Source organism: Pleurodeles waltl, chromosome 3_1 (genome assembly GCF_031143425.1).
Source record: "Pleurodeles waltl isolate 20211129_DDA chromosome 3_1, aPleWal1.hap1.20221129, whole genome shotgun sequence".
In the NCBI taxonomy this organism is placed as follows: domain Eukaryota; kingdom Metazoa; phylum Chordata; class Amphibia; order Caudata; family Salamandridae; genus Pleurodeles; species Pleurodeles waltl.
The window spans coordinates 113047656-113074897 of NC_090440.1; positions in this window are offsets into that span (position 1 = coordinate 113047656).

Consider the following 27242-nt stretch of genomic DNA (forward strand, 5'->3'; position numbering starts at 1 on the left):
TAACAATCGATCAATGGGTCATTGGAGAAGATACATGTTATATGATAGGAAAGATGCATATTTCAAGAAACAGCTGAAAGAAGTTCAAACAGAGTCAATAAAACAGAGGCCAAGGAATGATGCAATATTGAAAGTAAGAGAGGAGCAGTTTGGGTTGGTAAGGATTCTGTTTTTGTTAGAGAAAAATGACAAGGGTTGGTGACCCACAACAAATTTAAGAGAACTGAATTACTTTGTGGCATACAGGCATTTCAAAATGGAAGGGATACATCTATTGAGGGACATTTTGTTAGGTTTGGATTGGATGGTGAAGATGGATCTAAAAAATGCATAGTTTTCAATTACAATTACTTGGGAAAGTCAGAGTTATCTTCAATTCACATGCGAAGGGCAGTTATACCAATTCAAGTGTCTTCCAAATGATCTATCATGCCCCTTGGTATTTTTCAATGGTAATGAGGCCAGTAGTCAGTTTTCCAAGAGAACTGTCAAGACTACACTCACCTGAAGAGCAGGAGTCTGTAGGAGCGACAATGGTCTGCCCAAGCCCTCCAAGAACAAACCTCAACGCATGGTACTCCACGATTGTTGGCCACTTTCACCAGGGGGAAGGGGAACTGGAAGGGTAGGATGGAAGAATAGTAGACAAACCTTTCTGGTTCTTCTCACAGTTAGATTGCCCAGCGACGCATATTCTGTTTGGCACTTCTGGGATTTTTATAGAGGAACATAAACACAAGATTAGTACCAGTAATTCAACAAAAAAGTAAGAAATATATCAACCAGGTGCAAGGTACAAATATCATGGACTCTTTGAGCAAAGTCACTCATCACAATTTCACATAGCGATAGTTGATTTAATATTCTATGTTAATTGAGCTCTGCTGCTGAGACTAATAAGTCTGATTCTGCAGATTTGTAACCAAGTCCCTTGATTCGGTCAAAGTCTTTCTAAGATGGCATGTCTTGACTACAGACACTACTAACCAATTGTAGGCCTTTATAATTCTTAGTCAGTTGTAAGAGAGGATATCTTGTTGCCAAGTAATTTTCTAATGCTAGCTGTTGCCACCTTGTAAGTTCAGTACACTGACCTGTTAGTCCAAGTGTCCAAGTTGTCTTTTCTCTAATGGAAACATCCACAGCCACAAAGCAAGGGGGGCAAGAATGGCAACATGCCAGCCAGCTGCTTCAAATGACCATCAGTGAAAGGAAACAAGGAGGACACACCAGCCAGCCACCTCACTGGACTCCTACAGGTGAGGAAAAAGCAGGTAAATACTAACCTGCTGCCACAGAGGTCCACTAGGCCAAAAAGCAGATAGTTTGTTGTCGACCCATATTAAAAGAACTGCCACAGGTGTTTAAAACACAGCCCTTTACATTCAGATATGTAGCTTCTGGATCAAAAATTAACTGAACATTCTTCTTGTGTAAAAAATCTACCTGAAATGCCATCATGTTCAGAAAGTACCCAAACTGTACATTCTGCCTTATAATTTCCCCCTGAAATAATGCAATATGGAGTAATGGCATAATCTCAGAAATGTTGCCTAGATTTTGTTACACATTATTACAGATATTATCCCAATTACTCCAGTGCAATTACAATTTTGTCCAGGCCTACTTATGACATAGCTGAATCAATGATTGAAGTTTCTTAACATTAGCCGGCCACTTTTTCTTGTTTTTGCAGGAGTCTTATCATTCTTGTTAGTTAGGAGACTGATTCTTTGTTTAAGTTTAGAAAGTTTAAGTTTGGGAATGTTAATGGGAGCCTTGCCAAGGGTTGTGCTATGTATGAAGATAGGAAAGAGTTTCCTGTACTAGCCTGACCAGACAACATACAAGCATGTGCAGATGTGTGCTCCTTTGCTCAATGATGGTAAGTTGGGGAGTCTACCTGCTTCTAAAAGACGTGTATTCTGATTGCCTATCCAGTGGGAGTTAGAGAGAAAAAGTTTCTTGTGAATTTTGTCTTAGAATAGTTTAGCAAGTCCTGTCCTGACTTCACTGAGGGAAGACCTTTCCCCAACATTGCTGATTTTCCTATCCTTGGTTCTTGAGTCTCTCTCTTGAACATTCATGTCCATTTTTTCCTGATCCTTAACTTTGTTCAGCTGCCACAGACACCTTCCCCTTTTTATTCTCGATGCCTTAATTAGCTTAAGGAAGTTGCTTTACTGGGCCAATATACTTTCTGTTCTGCATTCTGTACTTGGTAACGTTTTCCATTTTCTTTTATTATATCATGTATAAACTCAAATTGAATGACTGAATCATATACATATCTATATGATAAGCTTAATGACTAAATACATCAATTTGACTAATTTGTCGTACACCATTCCTGTTTTGGACATCATCCTCTCTGTTGTTATTGTGGAGCCAAATAGCTTTCACTGCAATTTAAATTTAGTGCTGATTCAAATTCCTTAAATACGCTTCCAGTCAATAATAAAACGTTCATGTGACCCAGAAAGAAGCAATGGATCAATTGGTAGCAGGGAGGAAGGTTTGTCAATGAAGTGTAGGAAGCTAGAAACAATCTAGCAAAGATCTAGATTTTGCCCACGTCCAGCCCATGTTGCTCAAGCCCGTGGCTCAGTTTGGAGTATTGGAGGTGCTTCATTTGGTCTGAAAGAGGTTGCAGTGTCTGAGGAGTTAGGTGAGTATGAATGGATGTGTGTCTCAAAGAGTGTGCTAAGCCTGTAGTATTTGTGCTGATTCTGTGTGCCTTGCTGTGTGGTGTCTGCTTTAAGTCCATGAAGGCTGTGAAGCTGGATGGAAAAACTAATGTGCTTGTTATATACATTTCTGTTCATGTAAATGCATGTGTGCTTGTTGATAAGTTGAAGTTGTATTCAAGCTCATGGTAGTCTAAGATCCCATACATAAAAAGTATGTTGTAGTATAACTTGTCTGTTAAGGTGTGTGGTGTCAATCCTTGAACTATCATAAATGCACAAATAGGATAGAGAAATGTAACTGATTGTTATGAGTGTACTACTAGTGATTGGTGATGGTAGATCCTATTCCGCAGAGGAGGAACTGCACTAGTCAGGGTGATTTCCAGTTAGTTGAGATTTCACTTCTTTGTGTGATAACATCTGGAAAGCACCATTCCCTGCTTATCCTTTTGAGTGAGTGATAACTTTGAAATTCTTTAGTGGAACAGACAAGAGATATATGCCATTTGTATTCTAATTGTATGCCTTGTAAAAGTATTGCTAATGCACAGAAATGGTAAAGGAAGGAAAGTCACGTTCAGGTGCTGCACAACACTTCAAAGAAAAGGAAGGGTAGGTCACTCTCAAAGAGAGTTCCAGTGAGAGCAAGGCCTTCTGCCCCAGTAGGGAGGGACCCCAGAGTTTGCACTGGTGAGGCCCCACCTAATCACAAGGAAGTCCTGTTGCAGGGTGTAGCTCCTGCACTAACAGAAGAGAGAGTGGAAGGAGGGTGTCTGCCAAAGAATGTGGTAGCCTCCCACTCTAAGCAGCAAGAAGGGTGCCAGGACCCCACGGTTGCCCCTAAAACAGCTCACCCACCTGTCAGTGGAGAGCTTAGAATGTGGTTCTGGGTTCTGACAGCTGTCAGTAGCCTCTGCTGGGTGCTAGCCTTCATAGAAGTACTGTATTTGGCCCGGGAGGCAGACCCCAGGGCCAAAATGAAAGTAGTCTCCCTAAATCTGTTGGTCATGGTGGGGATGCTCAAGAGTTGGGTGACCTCTTTGTGTAGGCTAGGTGTTGCCCTAGCAAAGTTAGGGATAGGGGAAGCGGGCACCTCACTACCTAAGCTGGCAGAGATAGAGGTGGAAGACCCCCTAGAGGGAAATTTCAGTTTGAGATGGGTCCTTTCACTGTTGGGATGGGTTAATTACCCAGAGGGAGTGACCATGACAGGAGGATAGCATGCAGAGTAGGCCCTGCAAAGTGGCAGCCAGTTTTCCTCACTATCTTCAGGGAGTCCCTTCCAGGCTTGGCTGAGTCTCCTGGGCATGTGGGCTGGAGTGGTTTATGTGAGAAAACAAGGCTGATTTCAGAGGCCCCCTAAATTTGTGCCTCCATTTTTCACTTTTTGCTGGTGTTTTCCTGACTCTGGGTATGCCCTGGGTACTGTTACTCAGTCCCAGGACCTGTGCTCTGTTTAAAATGAGCATGCAAATTAGGCTATTTATGATTGGGTATGTCAACCTACCTATATGTCCCTAGTTCATGGTAGGGCATCTACTTTTAGGGACCTCACATAGGTGGTGCACTCCTAGGTGCACTGCTGAGGTACCCAGTGTCATGTTAAAGGCAGGCCTGCCTTGTTGGCTGCTTTTAAATTAAAGTTATATGCAAATTCAACTTTGGAATTAAGAGTACTTCCAAAGTCTTAACCTACCTAATTTTTACATATATGTCACCCCTAAGGTGTCCCCTAACTGCCCCTAGGGGTGGGTGCTGTAAAACTAGAAGCATGGACCTTATTAAAATTGTTGTATAAGCCCTGGTGAGGTAAAATAGCCACATTTGTTTTTCCCTCACTGTAGTGAATGACCTCCATTGGTTAAAAGGGGAAAACTTTATTTTAATTACAAAGTCCCCATAGGAAACAGATACCTTGAGTTTGGTATCAAATTAATTGTTATAATAAATCCCACAACTTGCCATTGTTGGATTTAATATAACTAGTTCATGTAAAAAGTTTTAAAACTCCACCTGATAGTTGCCAACTTCAACTCTGTAATGCCCTTCTCTGACTGGCCACCCTCTGGCTGCCTGGCCAGGCTGCCTTGATGAGGTGTGACGTGGCCTGTGATGAACACAAAGGATGTGCCTGGGGGAGGAGATCTGCCTAAGTAGATGCTGGAACAGGTTGGGGGGAAAACAGCCAAACTGGTCTTCAAAGGCAGGAAAGGACATTTGGAGCAGCTCAGGACCTCCCCCATTTCCTGCCACCCTGGTCAATTAGGTACCCTCTTGATTAGATTAAGATAGGGCAGGAGAGGGGTGTGTTTAGGATTTGTAGCCACACCAGTGGGTTGAGCCAGATCTAACCTCCAAAAATCAGTGTCAGCCATGTTGGATTTTTGGAGAATGTTGCTCCCTGGGATTGAGTTTTGCCACACTTCCCAGGAAGTGGTCATCCAAGGGGGAGGTGACTTGCCTGTGATTGGAGAGTCGGACCCCTGCTTTTCACCCCAGGACCAAGGATAAATATGCTGAGCTGCATCCACACGTCAGATCCCAACAAGGACCAACACAAAGAAAAAGAAGGACTGCCCTGCTGGACCCCTACCTGCACTTGGACACTGCACTCTAAAGGACTGCATCAGCTGCAACTTTGCCTGTCTTCTCCTGCTTGAAGAAAGGACTCCCTGTTTGCTACAGGTACAAAGGAGCTGCCCAGAGTCCTCTGCATCAAGTCCTGCAAGATGAGCCCAGCTGACCAGCATCCAGTGGCCATTTGAGGATCCTGACCAGGTGCATTCTGGGAATTGTAGTCCCAACTCCCAAGCAGCAACTCAGAACTTCTGGAACCTTGGATCAAGTTGTGGACACTTCAATAACACAAAAAAGGACCTCTGGTAGAAGATCCAGAAGTGTTGGAGATGTTTGGAGCAACTCCATAAGTTGAAGAGGTGCATTCTGGAAGTTGTAGTCCTAGACCCCTAGCGGCAAACCAGAGCCTCTGAACCATTGGCTGGTGCTGTGGAATACTTTCCTGTATCCACAAACACTTATGAAAGTAAGTGTAAAAGTATTACATAATGGGTGGCCTGAACTCTGGATTTTGTCCCTTTGCAGTGTGACCTTTTTTCCCCCTTTGAGCTCTATTTGCTTTTTAAGCACCAGAGTTACTTTTAATATTTAAAAAATCATATCTCTGGCTCCCTACAATGGATTTTTGTCATTTTAGTGTCACTTTAAAGATAGAAATATACTCTATTTTTATAAATCGGTGTTGGATTTTTACTGTGTTTTACTAATTTACTGTTTTGTGATGTTTAAATACTTTACATACTTGTTTCCTAAATTAAACCTAGTCTCTCAGTGCCAAGCTACAGCGGGTTGAGCTGGGTTCAATTTAATGAGGCCTAACTGGACTTAAGTGGGGGTTAGTAGTCTATTGCTAGATGTAGGTACTTACCTGCACATACCAATAATCCACTTTCCAACATTTTACGGTGCGCAGTGGTGGGGTCCAGTAATTGTGTTTAATATCACACTACAGTTGTAAGTGAAATATGTTAAAAATCCTCTAGATTGAACTTGAGCAAAAGTATTTTTGATTTTTCAAATTTGGACTTACTTTTTTTAATTACTTCATTTTAAATTTTTCTAAATTGTTCTGATCAATTGCTGCCACCGTTTTGCAAGTAACACAAGACTTAAGGGAGACCAAGGGCTTTGATCTGGCTAGCCTACCCACACTCACTGCAGCTGAGCTTAGGGTGGTGTGCAGAAAGAGGGGATTGCCTGCTAGTAACAACTTTAGGAAGGCTGTGATGGTCAAGTCCCTTGAAGTCTGGGTAGTGCGGATGAAGGCAGAGAAAGCTTCAGAGGTAGGAAGGGAGAGGGAAGATGTCCCCTCCAGTCTCCAGGAGGAGGGGGATGATTGCCTAGCAGTGATTTCAGCAGCTAGGGCCCTATCCAGAGCCAGTGTTAAGGAAGGGTCTATGGAATCAGATCAAGAAGAAGCAGACCTGGACCTCAGGGAAAGGGAACTTGAGGCCCAGGTAGCCCTCAAAGCTTTGGAGGCAGAGAGGTTGGCCATAGAGAAAAAGAAGTGGGTAAAGATTGAACAGAGACATGGTGGCAGTGACAGAGAAGTTGAGGAGTCCATGGGTGGTGGGTTCTGCCCCAGGTCACCCAAGTCGGTTGTTCCTGCTTGTGTAGAGGGGGGTGACATAGACAATTGGTTGGAGGCCTTTGAGAGGGCTCTCCAAATAAGAAGGGTTAAGTCCCAATATTGGGGTTCTCTCCTGTGGGAGTTGGTCCTAGTATCTGGGAGGGGTAGGCTGCTGACCCTAGTGGACCATAGTGCCTCAGAGGAATCTGCACATTTTATGAAGGAGGTCATAATCTATCTATCTATAACATATTATATTGAGTAAGAATCCAGGAAGGTGTCACAGCAAAGAATTGCTGCTATTTTGAAAATGAATCTTTCCACCATGAAGGAGAATTATGGATGCTTCTGGGCATGGTGGGCTATGCAACTGGTATTTAGAATAAATAATGAGTTGTAAATTTTGGAACACAGAGATAGCAGGAAAAATATTATGATGCAGAAATATTGTTGTCAAGAATGCAGGTTTTTTTTCAGGTAAGTAATATCATTCTCAAGAATATGGTTGTTGTTGATATTGTTTTTATAATATGCTTGTCAAGAATATTGTTATGAATTATTTGAATGTATTTTAGTTCATATATTAATGTAATGTGTTATTTTTGTTTGTATAATTATCATTATTCTTTTTAAATATAGTTTTGTTTTTAAGTGATTTAGAATTTTTAATTTAATTACCAATAGCACTTTATAGTGTCACTGTCTGTTGTTGGGTTTGTATGGTGATACAATGGGAAGTTAGTTAATTATTATTTAATTATTAATTTATGAAAGGTTTTTAAGTAAGCATGTGATTGATATTAGTTATCTATGCTATACAATACCGATTTATTTAATTATATTTTAGGTGGGGTTGTTTTGTTTGTAGGGGTATAGGATGGGAAGTTAATTAGGTAACAATGAATTGACTATTATTTTTAAATGTATTATAAATTACTTAATTATTAATAAAGTAACTTATGTATTGATGATTTATTTTAGTGAAATTGTAGGTTTGGGTTGTTAGCTTGTTGGGGTATAATGTGGGAAGTTAATTAGCTACTAATTAACTTTACATTATTTTAAAAATGTATTATCACATATTTAAATGATTATTAATTACCTAATTTATCTAATAATCATTTAGTTTACTTACATTTTAAGTATGGGTTACTGGAGTTGCAGGGTGTAGGGTGGGATGTTAGCTAAGTAGTTATTAATTGTAAATTATTAATTTATTATTAATTATTGGAGTGACTACTAATTATGTACATTATCTAATACTGAATAATGTTAGTTATATTTTATCTGAGGTTGCTAGGTTCCTAGATGTATATAGTGGGTATCTGATTAAGTGATATTTAAATAATAATTATTATTATTGTATGTTTAAATATTTAATTGATTAATAATTAGGTCAATTGTGTAAGAATTGTATATTCGTTATATTTTGAAGTGGGGTCTGCTGAGTTTGTAGGATTGTTGGGGTTGAAGTGAATTAAGTAATTAACTGATCAGTAATGGTTAATTAGTTATTTCATTGTTTTCATTTATGAAAATTGAGTTTTTTTATTTATTTATTATAGTTATGAGTTCTTAGGCTTGTAGGGGTATAGGGTGGCAAGTAAATTAAGTATTTATGAAATAACCATTATTTTCAAATTGGAAATTAAATACCAAATTGTTTATACATTTTATAATATGGTTAATTGTTTTTATATTTTCATATAAATATATATATATATATAAATATATATATATATATATATATGTATATATATATATATATATATACCTATGCTGCACAAATATATATGTATATATGTATATATATGCAACCCCTCTGGCCCCTACTAGCTTGTGCTACAGTGGCACGCTGTCAACTCATGAAAACCAAATACGGCAGCAATATGGAATACATTTTTATTCTTTTCACAGTGCAGCAAAATTAAAACATTTACACAACTGACATGTTTTGGCATTATGCCTTCAACGGGGCCTCATAGGCATATATATCTATCTATACATTTATATATATATATGCTATTAAGTAACAATGTTGATATTAAGGCAGTTATATCTTTTCCTAATTAATACGTAATGTGCTTGAAGTGAAGTCGTTTAACTAGTGTTACTTAGATTGGAGTGGGAATAGTAATTTTTACCCCTCCGAAGTCCAACCCTTTCTCTACTGCTGATTAGATTGGAGTTGGAGCAGTAACTTTACCACCTCCGATGTCCACTTCTTTCCATACTGTTGCAAAGATTGGAGTGAGAATAGTAAATTTTACCCCTCCAAAGTCTAATGCTTTCCCTACTGTTGCTTAGTCTAGAGTGGGAATAGTAATTTTAACCCCTCAGACATCAACACTTTTCCTACTGTTCCACAGACTGGAGTGGGAAGAGAAAATTAGCCCCTCCAAAGTCAAATGCTTTCCCTACTGTTGCATAAACTGATGTGGAAATAGTAATTTTAACCCATCCAAAGTCCAACCCTTTCCCTACTGTTGCAGAGGCTAGAGTTAGAATAGTAAATCTTACCCCCTGAAGTCAAACACTTTTCTACTTTTTCTTAGACTTAGACTTTTTCTTAGACTGAAGTGAGAATAGTAATTTCAACTCCTCCGAATACTAACATTTCCTCTACTGTTTCACTGACTGGAGTGGTAATAGTAAATTTTACACCTCAAAGTCAACGCTTTCTTTTCTGTGGCAAAGACTGGAGTGGGAATAGTAAATCTTACCCCTCAGAAGTCCAACACTTTCCCTACTGTTGCTTGGTCTGGAGTGGGAATAGTAAATGTAACCCCTCTGAGATCAATGATTTCCCTATTGTTGTACAGACTGGGGTGGGAATAATGCATTTTACCCGTCTGAAGTTGAATGCTTTCCTTCCTGTTGGACAGACTGGAGTACGAATAGTAAATGTAACCCCTCCAAAGTCCAACACTTTCCCTACTGTTGCATAGACTGGAGTAGAAATAGTAAATCTTACCCCTCCGAAATAAAACGCTTTCCCTACTGTTTCTTGTATTTTAGTGTGGGTAGTAATTTTGACTCCTCCGATGACTAATGTTTTCCCTTCTCTTGCACTGGCTGGCGTGGTAATAGTAAATCTATCCATCCAAAACCAAAAGATTTCCCTGCTGTGTCTTAGACTGGAGAGGGAATAGTAATTTTAAGCCCTCCAAAGTCCAGCCCTCTCCCTACTATTGCACAGACTGGAGTGGGAATAGTAAATCTTACCCCTCCTAAGTCCAGCACTTTCCCTACTGTTGCTTAGCCTGGAGTGAGTATAGTAATTTTAACCCCTCGGAGATCAACACTTTTCCTACTGCTCCACGGACTGAAGTAGGAATAGTAAATTAACATCCTCCAAAGTCAAACGCTCTCCCTACTGTTGCCTAAACAGATATGGGAATAGTAATTTTAACCCCTCCAAAATTTAGCTCTTTCCCTACTGTTGCAGAGACTGGAGTTAGAATAGTAAATATTACCCCCCTGAAGTCAAACGCTTTCCCTACTTTTTCTTAGACTGAAGTGGAAATAGTCATTTTAAGTCCCCTGAATACTGTTGTTTTCCCTACTGTTTCACTGACTGGAGTAGTAACAGTAATTTTTACTTCTCTGAAGTCCAACGCTTTCCTTACTGTGGCAAAGATTTGAGTGGGAATAGCAAATCTTACCCCTCCGAAGCCCAACGCTTCCCCTATTGTTGCTTTTGTCCCAGGTGGGGGGAAAAGTAAATTTAACCCCTCTGAGATCAATGGTTTGCCTATTGTTGCACAGACCAGAGTAGGAATAGTAAATTTTACCCCTTTAAAGTCAAATGCTTTCCTTCCTGTTGGACAGACTGAAGTGAGAATATTAAATGTAACCATTCAAAGTCCAGCCCTTTTCCTACTGTTGCACAGACTGGAGTTGCAATAGTAACTCTTACCCCTCCGAAGTCAAACTCTTTCCCTACTGTTTCTTAGATTGAAGTGTGAATAGTAATTTTAACTTCTCCGAAGACTAACGTTTTCTTACTGTTGCACTGGCTGGTGTGGTAATAGTACATTTTATCCATGCAAAACCCAAAGCTTTCCCTGCTGTGGCTTAAATTGAAGTTGGAATAGTAATTTTAAGCCCTCCTAAGTCCAGCCCTTTCCCTTTTATTGCACAGACTGGAGTGGGAATAGTAAATCTTACCCCACCAAAGTCCAACCATTTTTCAACCACTGATTAGAGTGGAGTGGGAATAGTAATTTTAATCCCTCTGAAGTCCAACGCTTTCCCTACTGTTGCACAGACTGGAGTTAAAATAGTGAATTTTACACCTCGAAAGTCCAACACTAGATCTACTGTTGCACATACAGGAGTGGGAATAGTAAATCTTACTCTTCCAAAGTTCAACACTTTCCCTGTGGCTTAGAGCCTTAATTAGATGTTGGCAGTTGCACCCCCAAACTGCGTCGGGCACAAACTAGAAAATACCATCATGGCAACTGTCTTCTGCCCGCTGTATTTAGATGTCACAGTTCTGCTGGCGGTCTGAATGGTGGTGGTTTACTGACGTGGGAGACAGTGGAAGTCTTTATGGACTTTGAACAATGGCAGGGGCTATGGAAGGGAGGTAAGCCATAGGTGTACCCCGCACTACACAAAACACAACACAAAAAAAAGGCACACAAGTACCCATTGCCGTTCTACCACAACACAATCCGTACATGCCAAAAACACACATTGACATACATCATTACACAAAATATTCACAGCATTGACACTGCAACCACACATGACATAATCACAACAAACAACACAGCTACAAAAACACACTCACATGTACCTGCTCCTCCAACTCAACCAGCCAATTTTATTGCATACACAAATACATGTATTGACTCACACACACAGCTCGCAGCACGACATGAGAAGTACAGAAGTACAGATCTCCTGGCAGTGTCCACACATGAACACAGTAGGCAGGCGTGAATCAACCGTCATTGTGGTGCCAGCATTCATTTGCCAATGAATACTAGCACCATATTGACAGCTGTGTATGTGTGCGATATGTGTTGTGTACCAGTTTTATCATGACATATATATGTCTCCAGTGGTCCCCACCTTCCGTGCAGTGCCCACAAAAAGAACAATGGCAATGCAGCGTCCCGACCTTGTATTCCGTTGACGGGGGCAGGGGTGGTGTTTTCTCCGTGGGTCAGTGAAAGCAGTGATGGCAGGTCTTGTCTAGTGGTGCCCAGTCAAAGATGGGGGAAGTGGAAAAAAGTTGCGTTTTCACTCCGTTCCCCCAATCTGCCAACTAAGGATTGGAGGTCTGATCACCACATTGTCTGTGGCAGTAAGTCACATCTAAATCTACATGGTAGAAATACTGGCTGCGGTCCCACCAGCATCCTACTTTCCCTTTCCTGTCAACAACAAGAGGGGTGTTCCTTGGTGAAGAAGACGGTCTAAATATGGCGGGCAAACAGTCGCACTGTCAGGTGACTTTTAGACTGGAGGGGAGTAATAATTTTAACCCTCCAAAGTCCAGCCCTTTCCCTACTGTTGCACAGACTGGAGTTGGAATTTCACCCCTCAGATGTGCAACGCTTTCTCTACTGTTACCTGAACTGGACTGGGAATAGTGGATGCATTAATCCCAGATTTAAATATATTTATTATTAAAATATTTGTTTATGATTTTAATTTTATAGCATTTGTTTATATTTGTATTTGTTTCTGAATATCCATAATTTTTTTTCTAAATGTCTTTTTTATTTTTTTATTTTATTTTTTAGTGTTTTATATAATGTTTTTGATGTTTTGTTAATATAGGTATATCTTTAACTATATTAGTTTGAAATAATATTTTTTTCAATGTTTTTGTAAAAACCATTATAATTATAGGAAAACAATATTTTTGTTAACAATAATTTTGACACAATCTTTTTGTTGCACAATATTGTTGGATCCGATAGTATTTCAGAGATCCTATCTGACGTTTACCTAGTGGCAAAGCCTCTATAGAGGTTGACACATAAGGATGTGTCTGATCCGCTAACATGGGGCAACAACAGTATGAATGCCCTCTTAGAGCTGAGCAAAAGTCTTTGTTGTGCTCCTGCTCTAGGAATGCCATAATAAAGTAGAGTTTATTTTCTATTGCAGTGAGAGGGAAGAGCGCACTGTCTCAGTGCTTAAATAAACACATGGCCAGTGGCCTATTTTTCAGTCACACAAGACCCAGTAGCCACAAGACTGCTGGTGGTAGAATGCCAACATTTAACAGAGTGAGAGCATTGTAATGGGCTATCCTCTTACAGTGATGGTCCCATGATGAGTGAAGGCACTCCTTACGCAGACTAAGACACAACACCTAATGAGTAGCTGCCTCACCGAGAATGAGCAAAAGATGCTGGCAGCAGATGCCAATACGTTAATGAGGTATTCTAGCTTAAACCCTGCTACACTGTTTCCATTGCTGGAAACTGAAGTGGATCGGGTGAAGTTTGAGCATGACTGTCTCCATATGACTGAACTATGCACCAAGCTGAGACCTGACTTTAAAAGTGAACCCCCTGCAGAACCTAATTGTGTACTATTTGTGAATGTACCTACGTAAGGGATGATGGAGAGGATTTGAGAGCTGCTTATGAGTCTGCACCTCAGAAGGCGTAATAGGAGGCTCCTGGATACGTGATGTAACCTCTTCCCAAATAGCTGAATTGGTCAATCTTACTAGAGCTTGCTGTGTCTCAAACCATTTGAAAGTCACCAGTTACACCCATAGTCAGTATGGCTTTGTTGTCATTTACAAACTTCAGACAGTTGTGGTAAAAAAAGAGGATTTGTGACTTCTCATGGGCCCAGAATGGGAAATATGTCGTAGGACTGCTGGGTACATTTTAAATGAAGGTTCCTGGAAATAGCTGCTTTTTTAATGCACAACATACAGGAGCAGAAAAGATTATGGCCCTCATTATGACATTGGCAGTAAATCCCACTTACCGCCATGCCGACTGCTGACTGCTGCCAACATACCGTGGGGAATATCCGCCAACCATATTATAACACACACCTACCAATCCGTCACTATTTAGCCACATACACGGATCCACCAACCCAAAGGTCAGTGATAAACTGGCAGTATCAGGACCCACACTGTTACGCCAACGCCAACGTTACACAACATTATGACCCACGAATCACCACGGCAGACATTCAATGGTGGTAAAACATTGGCTGTACACACCACAGCGCTCAAAATACACACAGCCTAACAAAACAACACTACATTGGTCAATTCAAACTACACACACCTGACACACATACACACACCACACCCACAGGTGTCAGTAGCCATGAGAGGCTGGGGTAACCAGAGTCACCTGCAAATATGGAGGGACAACTGTTAGCCACACACTCACCTTTAGGGCACACACCATACCCATACACCAAAATCCACTGGGTGAGAACCAGGGCTAACCTATTAGCCACACCTATTGCCTCTAGAGTTGGCCCATCACATTTGGGATGCTGCTATTCCTCGGGATAAAGGCATCATGCACAGACCCAGGATACTTTGCATTGATGTGGGAGATGTACTGGTCCACCAGGCACACCATCTGGACATTCATGGAGTGAAAACTCTTTCGATTTCTGAACACTTGTTCATTTTGCCGGGGAGGGGGGAACAAATCTAATATGTGTTCCATGTGTTCCATTGATTGCCCCAATGATGTTGGGTATACGTCCCATTGCATAAAAGTCAGCTTTCACTGTGGCCAAATCATTCACCTGGGGGAAAATGATGTAGCTGCACATGTGTTTAATCAGGGCAGATAACACTTTGGTCAGCACTATTGAGAACATTGGCTGTGACATTCCTGTTGCCAAGACCACTGTCACTTGGAAATAACCAGTTGCCAAGAAATGGAGCACAGATAGCACTTGCACAAAAGGGGGGATCCCAGTGGGGTGACGGATACCAGTTGTTAGGCCAGGCTCCAATTGGGCACACAGCTCTGTGATTGTGGCCCTGTCAAGTCTAAAGGTGAGGATAATATGCCTGTCCTCCATTGCTGCCAAGTCCACCAGGAGTCTGTACACAGGGGGATGTCTCCATCTCCTATTCATCCACAGCGGTTGCAATCTCTGGGGCAAAAGAATGAGCAGCTGGTCATTATCCGTACATTCCAACCACTACAGTTCAATGCAGAATGTGATTGTAACATTATTTTTTTGGAGATGTCTAAATAGTGCATTTGTGTACTGTGACACAGTTAGGGTTCATGGCCTGCATCCCCCCCTTAAATCCCGTCTGCCTGTCCTGTATGGAGGGACCGGTGGAAATGAGGTAATTTCGCTGACGTTGTGCACCGTTACGGGAGGCAGCCGAGAACCACCGTGCAACTCCTCATTGGTTATCATTGGGCCCTGTGGGGTACAGTGGCCAATGGTGATGTACCTTGGCGGTGACGGTATGCACAGCCGCGTACATGACCGCCATTTTCTATCTGTTCACTCACTTACTACCTGACCTTCAACAGGAGAGGACCTACACTGCAATTGCTGCTGTGACCTGTGTCTGGAACCGACCATGGCTCATGTTACTGGGGAAAGGGCCCCTGCCTTCACCTCGACGAAGTTGGAGCGACTGGTGGATGGGATCCTACCTCAGTACCAACTGTTGTATGGGACTCCAGACCAACAGGTGACTACACAGTGAGTACGATGCATGAGGCGTGACTGCATGGAGTGTTGTGTGTGAAGGCCTCATGTAGGGGGGGTTGGTGGATGGGCCCTGGGCAGCGTGCAGAATGTATGCTGGGCCATGTCTGTGCTACTGGGGATGGGAAGGGGCATGGTGGGCCATAAGTGTAATAGGCAGGATGGTCAGACTAATACCGTTCCCTGTGTGTATTTCTCTACAGGTCAGCGCCCATCAAAAAAAGGGTATATGGCGTACCATCGCCAAGGACGTGCGGACCTTGGGAGTCTACAGAAGGCGGAGCACCCACTGTCAGAAACGATGGGAGGACCTGAGACGCTGGGCACAGAAGACGGCAGAGGCCCAGCTGGGGATGGCCTCCCAACGGGGAAGGGGTGCCCCTCAAACCCTGACCCCCTGATGGCCCACATACTGGCGGTGGCCAATCTGGAGCTAGATGGGCACTTGGGGGCATCACAGCAGTCACAAGGCGGTGAGTACAGTGCCCTTCATTATAACTTATGCCTGGTGGGGTGGTATCCAGGTGGGGGCAGTGGGCCCGTGGGTGCCCCTAGGCCAGGCCTGGCATTGTAGAGTGGGTCCCATGTTGGGCAGGATTCTGATGTGAAAGTCCTCCAACCAAGCTAGTAGGCATCAACTAATGGGCAGGGGTCTGTGGTTCTCAGGTATGCTGCAATTTGTGTTAGGTGTACCTATCCATGCACTGGTGACTAGCATTGTGACTGGTAGTGCATTGCCTAATGCGTAGGGCTGTTCCCTGTGTCTGACTGGGTTGTGTGCACCAACATGGTTTTGCTGCCATTGTCCTAGTGTATCCTTTATCTCTCCCCTCCCCTTTTTGTTTTGTCACTTTGTCCTTATGTGCATTAGCATCATCTGGCGGAGGAGCAGAGGCACTAGCGAAAGAGGGAGCTGCATCCCACAGGACCCAGGAGGCCGAATCCACCGACGGTGAGGGCACCAGTGGGATGGAGGGCGAGGGGAGCACCATGGCGGAGACAGGAGGGGACAGTTCAGACATGGATACCTCCTCCGATGGAAGCTCCTTAGTGGTGGTGGACCCCTCTGTGTCCACCCCAGCTACAGGTACAGCCAACACCCTATATCAGCACCGCCCTCCCAGCAGCCCCTCAGAGAGTTTCCCATGCCCGCTCGCCCAGGTGGGCGGTCATCTCTTTCACCCCAGGCCCCAGAGGCCCCGCCCCAGTTAGCCCTGCTGCCATGAGTGAGGAGACTATTGTCCTCCTGAGATCTATCTCTGTTGGGCAGTCAACCATTGTGAATGCCATCCATGGGCTGCCAGCCCAAATGCAACAGTCCAATGCATTTCTGTAGGGCATTCACACTGGCTTGGTGGCCCAACAGAGATCAATCCAGGCTCCGGCGTCCTCTCTGATGGCAGCCATTGTCCCTGTTTCCACCCTCCAACTTCATCTTTCAAATCCCGTTCCCCTCAGCCCCAACCTATCCCAAGCACACAGTCAGATGAGCAGGCACCAAGGCAACACACAAGAATGGACAAATGCAAACACAAGCACCACACTTCATCCCACAGGCACTCACACAAACACCATCCAGATGTAGACACGTCCCTTGCTCACTGTGCCACTGGAATCAAGCTAGCCTGGCTGAAGAAGGGTGATACCCTGAAACCGGTCCCAGGATGCTTGTTTCCGGTCCAGGGAGGACCTGGCCTGGCAGTTCAGGCTGGACTGTTCCCATGAGGAACAGGGTCAAGACTGTTTTGCATATGGCTGGGTCCAAACTGGGGTGGCATGGTGAGCAAAAGAAAAATGGATTAAACCCAGATCTGTGACTGGGGGTGAGTGTTTGCATTGTCAGCACTCCGTCCATCATCTTTTTGTATTGCTAAAGTTGCCCTAAGTGTGAAGGGTATGCCCAGACTTGGGTCCCTTGCTCACTGTGCCACTGGAATCAAGCTAGCCTGGCTGAAGAAGGGTGATACCCTGAAACCGGTCCCAGGATGCTTGTTTTCAGTCCAGGGAGGACCTGGTTTGGCAGTTCGGGCTGGACTGTTCCCATGAGGAACAGGGTCAAGACTGATTTGCATATGGCTGGATCCAAACTGGGGTGGCATGGTGAGCAAAAGAACGATGGATTAAACCCAGATCTGTGACTGGGAGTGAGTGGTTGCATTGTCAGCTCTCTGTCCATCATCTTTTTGTATTGCTAAAGTTGCCCTAAGTGGGAAGGGTATGCCCAGACGTGGGTCCCTTGCTCCCTGTGCCACTGGAATCAAGCTAGCCTGGCTGAAAAAGGGTGATACCCTGAAACTAGTCCCAGGATGCTTGTTTCCGGTCCAGGGAGGACCTGGCCTGGCAGTTCGGGCTGGACTGTTCCCATGAGGAACAGAGTCAAGACTGTTTTGCATATGGCTGGGTCCAAACTGGGGTGGCATGGTGAGCAAAAGAACGATGGATTAAACCCAGATCTGTGACTGGAGGTGAGTGTTTGCATTTTCAGCACTCCGTCCATCATCTTTTTGTATTGCTAGTGTTTCCCTAAGTGGGAAGGGTATGCCCAGACGTGGGTCCCTTGCTAACTGTGCCAGTGGAATCAAGCTAGCCTGGCTGAATAAAGGTGATACCCTGAAACCGGTCCCAGGATGCTTGTTTCCAGTCCAGGTAGGACCTGGCCTGGCAGTTTGGGCTGGACTGTTCCCATGAGGAACAGGGTCAAGACTGATTTGCATATGGCTGGGTGCAAACTGGGGTGGCATGGTGAGCAAAAGAACGATGGATTAAACCCAGATCTGTGACTGGGGGTGAGTGTTTGCATTTTCAGCACTCCGTCCATCATCTTTTTGTATTGACATCCACTGCCTCGATTGTGTCCCCCTCCTCCTCCTCATCCACCTCGCTCCCAGTTGCATCTACACTCACACCTGCATGCACTACATACTCATCCTTTATCACCATCACCAGCACACCTATCAGTACACACCCCTCACTGGCAGTCACCACCCCCACATCCATGCACACGTCCCCTGTGTCCTCGCCCACTGTGTCTGTGCCCCTCCTCCCAAAGTACACAAACACAAGCACTCAGACACCCAACAGCCATCCACCTCACAACAACATCCAGCCTATGCACCTGCACCCAAACACAGCAAACTGACACCTCCTACCACCACTCCCTCTTCCTCCACTCCCAAACCATCTCCCTCTTTCCACCCCAATATCACTAAGAAGCTTTTCCCCGCTACCATTGACCTTTTCCCTAGCTCTCCCCCTGTCCCTCACATCAGGCTAGGGTGGTCAAAACCCAGGCAAGCACCTCAGCACCCTGTCCACGGGCACAGTAGTGTCCCCAGCAACTCCAAGTGGGAAAGGATAACGGCCACCAGGCAGCCAGACGGAAAGGGTGCCTGCCCCAAGTGCCTCAAGGAAGGGCAAGGATGCAGCCCCAGCTGCAGGATGGAATGTCAAGGAGGCAGCCCAAGCTGCAGGAACGAAGGACAAGGAGCCAGCCTCGGCTGCTGGAAGGAAGGGTAAGGGGCCTACAACATCAGGCAGTAGAGACAAGGGGCCTGGTGCTGGGACTCATTCAGAGCTCCCACCACCCACCATTTGTGGTGCAGCTATCCGAGGCTGCAGAGGATGGGCTGGCACCTCTCCCTACCACTGCCAGCACCACCACCAGCATCGCCAGCAGCAGCCCCGGAGGGCAGCTGCCCAAGACTGCAGGGGATGGGCTGGAGCCTCCCCCCACCACTGCCAGCACTGCCATAAGCAGCAGCCCCAGTGGCAGCCGTCCGAGGCTGCAGGGGATGGGCTGGAGCCTCCCGCCACCACTACCAGATCCACCAGCAGCAACACCACTGCCACCACTGAGCAGCCATCACTGCCGGTGGACAGTGTGTAGTCCTGCGTCCATATACTGTTGTGCGGCCTGGCCCCTGTGATTCCTGTGGGTCTGACACCCAGCTGAGAGACTGTGACCTTGCACTCCCCAAGATCTGCATCACAGGGCATGATGCCCCCTCCAGAACCAGTGGAGAAGCCATCCACTCACCCCATCCTGCCCAGGATGAAGCTCACTTGTCAGGATGCCCCCTCCAGATCCAGTGGAGAAGCCATCCACTCACCCCATCCTCCCCAGGATGAAGCTCACGGGGGACAATGCCCCCTCCAGAACCAGTGGAGAAGCCATCTACTCACCCCATCCTCCCCAGGATGAAGCTCACAGGGCATGTTGCCCCCACCAGAGCATGTGAGCAAGTCACCCACTCGAGAGACTGTGGCCTCGCACTCCCCTGGACCAAGCACAGGGCATGTGGGCAAGTCACCCACTTGAGAGACTTTGGTTGGCACACCCCAGAACCAAGCACAGGGCATGTTGCCCCTTCCAGAGCATGTGGGCAAGTCACCCACTTGAGAGACTGTTGCCTTGCACTCCCCAGGACCAATCACAGGGCATGTTGCCCTCTCCAGAGCATGTGGGCAAGTCACCCACTTGAAGAGACTGTGGCCTTGCACTCCCCAGGACAAGTCAGTGGGCAAGTCACCCACTTGATAGACTGTATCCTTGCACTCCCCAGGACAAATCAGTAGGCAAGTCACCCACTTGAGAGACTTGCACTACCCAGGATCGATAAAGGGCATGTAGCCCCCTCCAGGACCAGTGGCGTTGGAACATCTTCCGGCTGAGGTGCCCCCCCATTCCCCGTCCCCCTGAGGTGCCTGGCTATTTTCAACCCGATGCTCCTGAAGTGTTCTCTCTGTGTTGTTGCAGGAGTGAGGTGGGGCTTTGGACTTTGTGATGTGGCCCTGTTGCCCACGAACATTGAAGACTGGACAGTGTCCCTTGATTTGTGAATATGTATATACTTTTTTATTTGGACGCACATATTACTACTATAATCATCTTATTAAACTCTTTTCACTCTATTGCAGTGGTCCTTGCATTATTCCTGAGTGGTATGGGGTGAATATGTTATGTTATTTCATATGCTTGTGTGTATGGTGTTGGGTGTGGTGGTGTTGTGTGTGTGTGTTACTCTCTTTTTCATCCCCCTCCTCTGTGTGCTAGGTGGCAGTACTCACCATGGTCATCTTCACCGGCATTGGTGTTCGTAGTGGAACAGCACGTAGAAGAGGATGGGGAATACATGGAACTCGTGTTCCATGGCGGCGTGGTTCTTCCTTGAGTCCCCAGACGTGAGTCGTTTCCCTTCTGTGCAATGTTTCCACCAGGCTTTTGATGTTGTTGGTACCACCCCGGAAAAGGTGGCGAATTGGTGTCTCATACAGTGGGCGGAACATTGTCTTCCGCCTGGCTGTAGGTGGGTACCGCTGTGGTGCCTGTTGATTTCACCCTGGCGATCAGTGTGTTTCTGCCGTGGTCTTAATTTCAAAGTTATTACCACCGGTCTGTTGGCGGTATTACTGCCACTTTATCACCGACCGCCAGGAATGACTTCCGGAAATCAGTATGCTGTACCATATTGCGTCAATTAGGCTTGTGCATGCAAATGAGTATATTCATATTAATCTGGACTGAACAGGTTGTGTGAAGAATGAAGAAGAAATGTGTTTTTCTGCTAATGGGAGACCTGTGTTGCCAGAGAGCTTATTGCCACTGATGGCCAGACATTGTCATTGTCATGCACATAGAGGGAGGGATGCAATGTTGAAGTTGTTCAGTCAGAATTGATTAAACCCTAGTCTCAGAGTTCTGGCTGAGAATCCTTGTCATTGTTGTGTTACCTTTCAGCTGTTGAAAATCAGAGAGGAGGTCACCAGTAACACTGAGTCATATTAGGAGATCTGGAGGTTCTTTCAACAGGATGCAAATGGATTTTATCAAGATCTCCATGTGCAATGGGCTATCTTATGTGCTGGTCGTGGTGTGTAACTTCTCACGGTGGATGGTAGCTTTACCGACTAGTCTCACTGTAGCCAAGCCAAGCTATTGCTGAGATAATTAATACCTAGGCTCAGATTCCCAATTTCTCTTGAGTGAGACCAAGAAACACATTTTGACAATGAGGTTCTGAGAATGGTATGTTTAGCCTTGCATGATGTACAATGACTGTACTGTAGTTACTGGCCAGAGGCATTTTAAATAATAAAACAGATAAACTGAACTTTGAAAATGTACCTTGCTAAAGTGTGCCTCTACCTCCCTGAAGTGGCTGACTGCCTTGCCATAGGTGTTAATGAGCCTTCAAAGTACCCTTGAATGAAAAACAGACTTATTTCTGCGTGAAAACCTCATAGGAAGAGCTATGAGGTTTCCTGATGTGCCTGATTATCTTTCTTGTGAACATTTCTGAAGATATGGTTCTCGACTACTGCAAAATACTGGCTGAAGTGATGAGTTCTGTCTCTCACCAGGTTAAAGTTGCAACTGCCCTCCCGAGCCAAGAGCAGTGCCATGACCTTTGTCCTGGAGACTGGGTTCTGGTGAAGAAGCATTTTAGGAAGCTGTACCTGAAACGCCATTGGTGTGGTCCCTTCTAGGTTATACTGGTCACCAACACCGCCTTTAAATGTAGTTGACTGCCTAACTGGATGCATGCATCCTACGCTCAGCCAGTGGGACATCATGATGAAGTGGTGGCAGTAACCATTGATTTGCAACACCAAAGGTCTGATCACCCAGAAGAAGTAGAGAGTGACGAGACCACCAAGGTGCCTCCAGGTTAGCAAAAACCCCAGAGACAAGAGGTACCATAGAGTCAAATTGAGGCAAATCCTAAGCCTGTGGGGGATGATTTTATATTAGCCACAGTGAATTAACCCAGTGTCCCATTGAATGATGACTCAAGCAATGCTCACCAGTGGTGACCGCAGAGTGAAAAGCTGGCCAAGAAGGGGTGAGGGACTCAGACTGAGTATATGTCTGTGACTCATCCTATAGACCATCACAAAGGAGACTGAGTCCAGCAGACTAAGGGCCTCATTATGAGGCTGGCAGACTTAAGACTGCCAGCCTCGAGGTGTTGGTCAGGACCGTCACTGCTGCGGTGGTTTGACCACCACTTTAAGACCACCAGGGTTCCAACGTTTCTGCCAGGATTGGTGATCCCGATGGGTTGAGGGTGGGTGGAGGTCCAAATCCACCAGAGCAGCATTGCATGCAGTGCTGCCCTATGAATTACGACCTCGTTCTCTGTCATGAAAATGCTGAAAAGTCAAGGAAAGGCTGAAGGAAAACAGGTGCAGGGGGCCACAGGGGGCCCCTGCACTGCCAAGCACTTGGCATGGGCAGTGCATTGGTCCCCCTGCCCAGGACCATAGCAATGTTCACTGTCTCCTTTGTACACAGTGAGCATTATGAAGGTGCTGGTGTATCCTACAGGCAGAAGCATTGCCGCTGGCTCAATTTCAAGTCAGAGACAATGCTGCCACCTGTTTCAAGTTGATGGGTGGAAACCTCCCTTACGCCCATCAGCCTAGCAAGAAACACCTAATAGGTCCAGCAGGGAGGTTGCTACTATGGTGGCAGCCACCCTGTCAGGAGTTTGGCAGATCCCGTCTGCCAAACTCAAAACAAAGCCCTAAGTGATAGTGAAGGTTCACAGCGAATAGTAAGGAGATCAATCAATCAATCAATCAAAAAAATGTATAGAGTGCGCTACTCACCCATGAGGGTCTCAAGGCGCTTGTGGGGGCGGGGTGGTGAGGGAGGGGTTACTGTTCGAACAACCATGTCTTGAGGTTTTTTTCTGAAGAGTAGGAGGTCTTTGGTTTTGCGCAGGTTGGTGGGGAGGGAGTTCCAGGTTGTGGGGGCGAGATAAGAGAAGGCCCTGTCTCCTGTGGTGGTACGTTGGATGCGGGGGACTGTAGCTAGTGCGAGGTCGGCTGATCGGAGGTTTTGGGTGGGAGTGTGGAAGTTCACTCTTTCGTTGAGGTAGGTTGGGCCGGTGTTGTGGAGGGATCTGTGTGCATGGATGAGGATCTTGAAAGTGATTCTCTTTTCTATGGGGAGCCAGTGAAGGGATTTGAGGTGTGGTGAGATTCATTTGTGGTGGGGGAGGCCGAGGACGAGGCGTGCAGCTGTGTTCTGGATACTCTGGAGTTTGTGTTTGAGTTTGAGTGTGGTGCTGCGTAGAGGGCGTTGCCGTAGTCTAGTCTGCTGCTGATGAGTGCATGGGGGACTGTCTTCCTGGTCTCTGGGGGAATCTATTTGAAGGATTTTTTTTAGAGTGCGGAGTGTGTGGAAGCAAGAGGATGTTAGTGCATTGATTTGCTGTGTCATGGAGAGGGAGGGGTCCAGTATGATGCCGAGGTTGCGTGCGTGGTTTGCGGGGGTGGGTGCGAGGCCTAGGGCGGTGGGTCACCAGGAGTTGTCCCACATGGTTTTGTTGGGGCCAAAGAGGATGATCTCGGTTTTGTTGGAGTTAAGCTCAAGGTGGTTAGTTGTCATCCAGTTGGCGGTGTTGAGGAGAGCAGGGTGTAGGTTGGTTTTGGCGGTGGTGGGGTTGCGGGTGAGGGAGAGGATGAGTTGGGTGTCATCTGCGTAGGAGAGGATAGTGATTCCGTGTGGTCTGAGGATGTTGGCTAGGGGGATCATGTAAATGTTGAAGAGTGTGGGGCTGAGGGAGGACCCTTGGGGGACTCCGCAGAGGATCTTGGTAGCGGTAGAGTGGAAAGGTGGAAGGCGGACTCTTTGGGTCCGGTCAGTGAGGAAGGACGTGAGCCAGTTTAAGGCTTTGTGGCAAATTCCTGTGTTGTGGAGGCGTGTGTGGAGTGTGTGGTGGCAGACAGTGTCAAAGGCTGCGGAGAGGTCTAGGAGGATGAGTGCGACGGTCTCGCCTTTGTCGACTTTGGTCCTGATGTCGTCAGTGCATGCGATGAGGGCGGTTTCCATGCTGTGGTTCTTGCAGAACCCGGATTGTGAAGGGTCAAGAGTGTTGTTTTCTTTGAGAAAGTGGGATAGGCGGGCGTTGACTAGTTTCTCGGCAAGCTTGGTGGGTAAAGGGAGGAGGGAGATGGGGCGATAGTTGGAGAGGGCCTCCGGGTCGGCTTTGTTTATTTTTAGGAGGGCAGTGATTTCTGCGTGCTTCCAGGGGTCTGAGTAGGTGGCGGAGTCGAAAGAGGAGTTGATTATGTAGCGGAGCATGGGGGGGATGGTTGGGCTGGCTTTGTTGTAGATGCGATGAGGACAGGGGTCGGAGGAGGATCCGGAGTGGATGGAATTCATGTTTTTTTCAGTTTCTTCGTGTGTGTTGGGGGCCCAGGTGGTGAGTGTGGTGGGGGGGTCATGAGTGGGGGTTGAGTTGGGTGAGTGAGGGGTGTGTGTGGTGGGTGTGTGTGGTATGAAGCTGTTGTGGATGTCCAGGATTTTGTGGTGGAAGTGGTTGGAGAGGGCGTCACATAGGGGCTGTGTGTGTGTGGGATCTATGTTGCTGGCTTTGGGTTTGGCTAGCTTTTTAATGATGGTGAAGAGTTCTTTGCTCTTTTTGGAGTTGTTGTCAAGGCGTGTCTTGTAGTGATCTCTTTTGGAGGTGCGTATGAGTTGGTGATGGGTGCGAATGGTAGTTTTGAGGGTGGAGAAGTTGGTTGTAGAGGGTTCTTGTCCCCATATTTTCTCCGCTTGGCAGCATTTGTGCTTGGAGTCCTGGAGTTCGGGAGTGAACCATGGGGCGGTCTTGATGTTGCAGGTGGCAATGTGTTTTCTGAGGGGGGCTAGTGTGTCTGCGCAGGTAGTGATCCAATTAGAGAGGTTGTGTGCTCCTGTGTTGGGGTCGTTGGTGTGGGGGGGAGGTTGTGAGCCAGTTGGCAGTTCAGGAGTTCTGTGGGATCTTGTCCCACATGCGGTAGGGTGTGGTGTGTTGATGGTGGTGTGTGTGGGGTTTGGTGAAGGAGAAGTGGACGTAGTGGTGGTCAGTCCATTGGAGTTTGGTGGTATGGGAGTAGGCTATGTGTTGGCTCGAGGTGAAAATTGCGTCGAGCGTGTGTCCTGCTAAGTGGTAGGTGCGGTGACCTGTTGTTTGAGTCCGAGGTTGGTGAGGTTGTCTATGAGGGAGGTTGAGTTGTGGTCTAAAAGGTTCTCCAAGTGAAAGTTGAAATCACTGAGGAGGATGTAGTCTGTGGAGGTGAGGGCGTGTGAGCTGATGGTGTCGGCGATGGTGTCGCAGAAGGCGGGGCATGGTCCTGGTGGGCTGTAGATTAGTGTACTTCAGAGGGTGGAGTTGTTGTTAATGTGGATTAGGAAGTGCATGTGTTCTGTGTTGTCGATAGTGTCTTGGGAGATGGTGGTGACTTTGATGGTGTCCCTGTGTAGGATGGCGATGCCATCACCTGGCCTGTTGAAGCACCTCGAAGAGAACAAAGAGAACAAAGATTCAATTGGAATGAACTATGGAGTGGCTGTTGAAATTAAAATATTTTCATTTTTTGCCTGTTCCTCTCCTTGTTCTCTTGTCTTTGTTTGTTTGTCTCATGTTGAATAACATACAGCTTTACCCCTGAATAAGGGACACCTTGTTCTGAACTGCATTGGTTTCATGAATTATCAGTATAATTAATTGGATGGACGAATTTTGAACGCTGTACTCTCAAGCGTATGGAGTGTTGTTTGATTTTCACTTTGTAAATAAGGATATTTGATACAGAGTAATAATAAACATTTTCATTAAATAATTGATGTCAATATGTTACTTTGCTAAATTATGTTTAACCTGTATTGAACTCACTGTTAAATGCTGTGCACAGAGGCTCCTTACCATAAACGTGGTTTGGCTTGTTTTATTTTCCTGCCTTAGTCATTTGGGGCCACATGTACGATGCTTTTTGCACATGCAAAAATCACTTCCCCATGTACAAAGCCAGTTTTCCGATTCATTTAACTTTTTACTGAATCGCAAAACGGGATTGCGACTCGCAATTAGGAAGGGGTGTTCCATGTATGACTCGCAGTCCCATGGATGATTGTTTTGTGACCGTGAACGCGGTCGCAAAACAATCACAGTTAGCACCAGTGTCACACTGGTGTTAACACATTTGCAAACGGGAAGGGGTCCCCATGGGACCCCTTCCCCTTTGTGAATGTCACTGATAGCATTTTTCAGAGCAGGCAGTGGTCCTATGAGAATTATTGAACAGCAGTCACAGACATGGTGGTCTGCTGTCTCCAGCAGGCCACCATCCCTGTGAGGGCCGCCATTCCCAAGGGGGTCGCAAATTGCGACCTACCTCATGAATAATCATGAGGTGGGCATTTGCGACCCCTTGCAAGTCACAAATAGTGTCAAGGACACTTTCCTACATTCGGATTTGTGACTCACAAATTGCGAGTCGCTCTGACTCACAATTTGCAAGTCACAAATCCGAAATTTCATACATGTAGCCCTTGGTGTCTGATGCCGGTATCTGGGTCACATGACTAGGTTTAATTGACAGTTTGACTTTGTGTATTCCTCTTAGATAGCCATGCACAATGGAGAGTTTAGGTGTGTCTGGATGGGCAATCACTGCAGGATGGGAGGGGTGAGCTTGGCTCAGCTTTGATTACTTTTGAATAGGCTGTATCCTGAGTCCACACTAATTGCTGCATACCCCTTGTAGTTAGTCTGGGGACAAAGCCAGGAAGGCAGGGCACCAGTGCATTTCAAATGCATGCCTGTAAAAGCTGATCCACACTTCAAAGGCACTACTTGATATAAACACTGGACCACAGACACCAACTCTTCAGTACACGTCTGAGCCTGTGCTGTGTTGACCTGCTGTCTGCTGCCCTG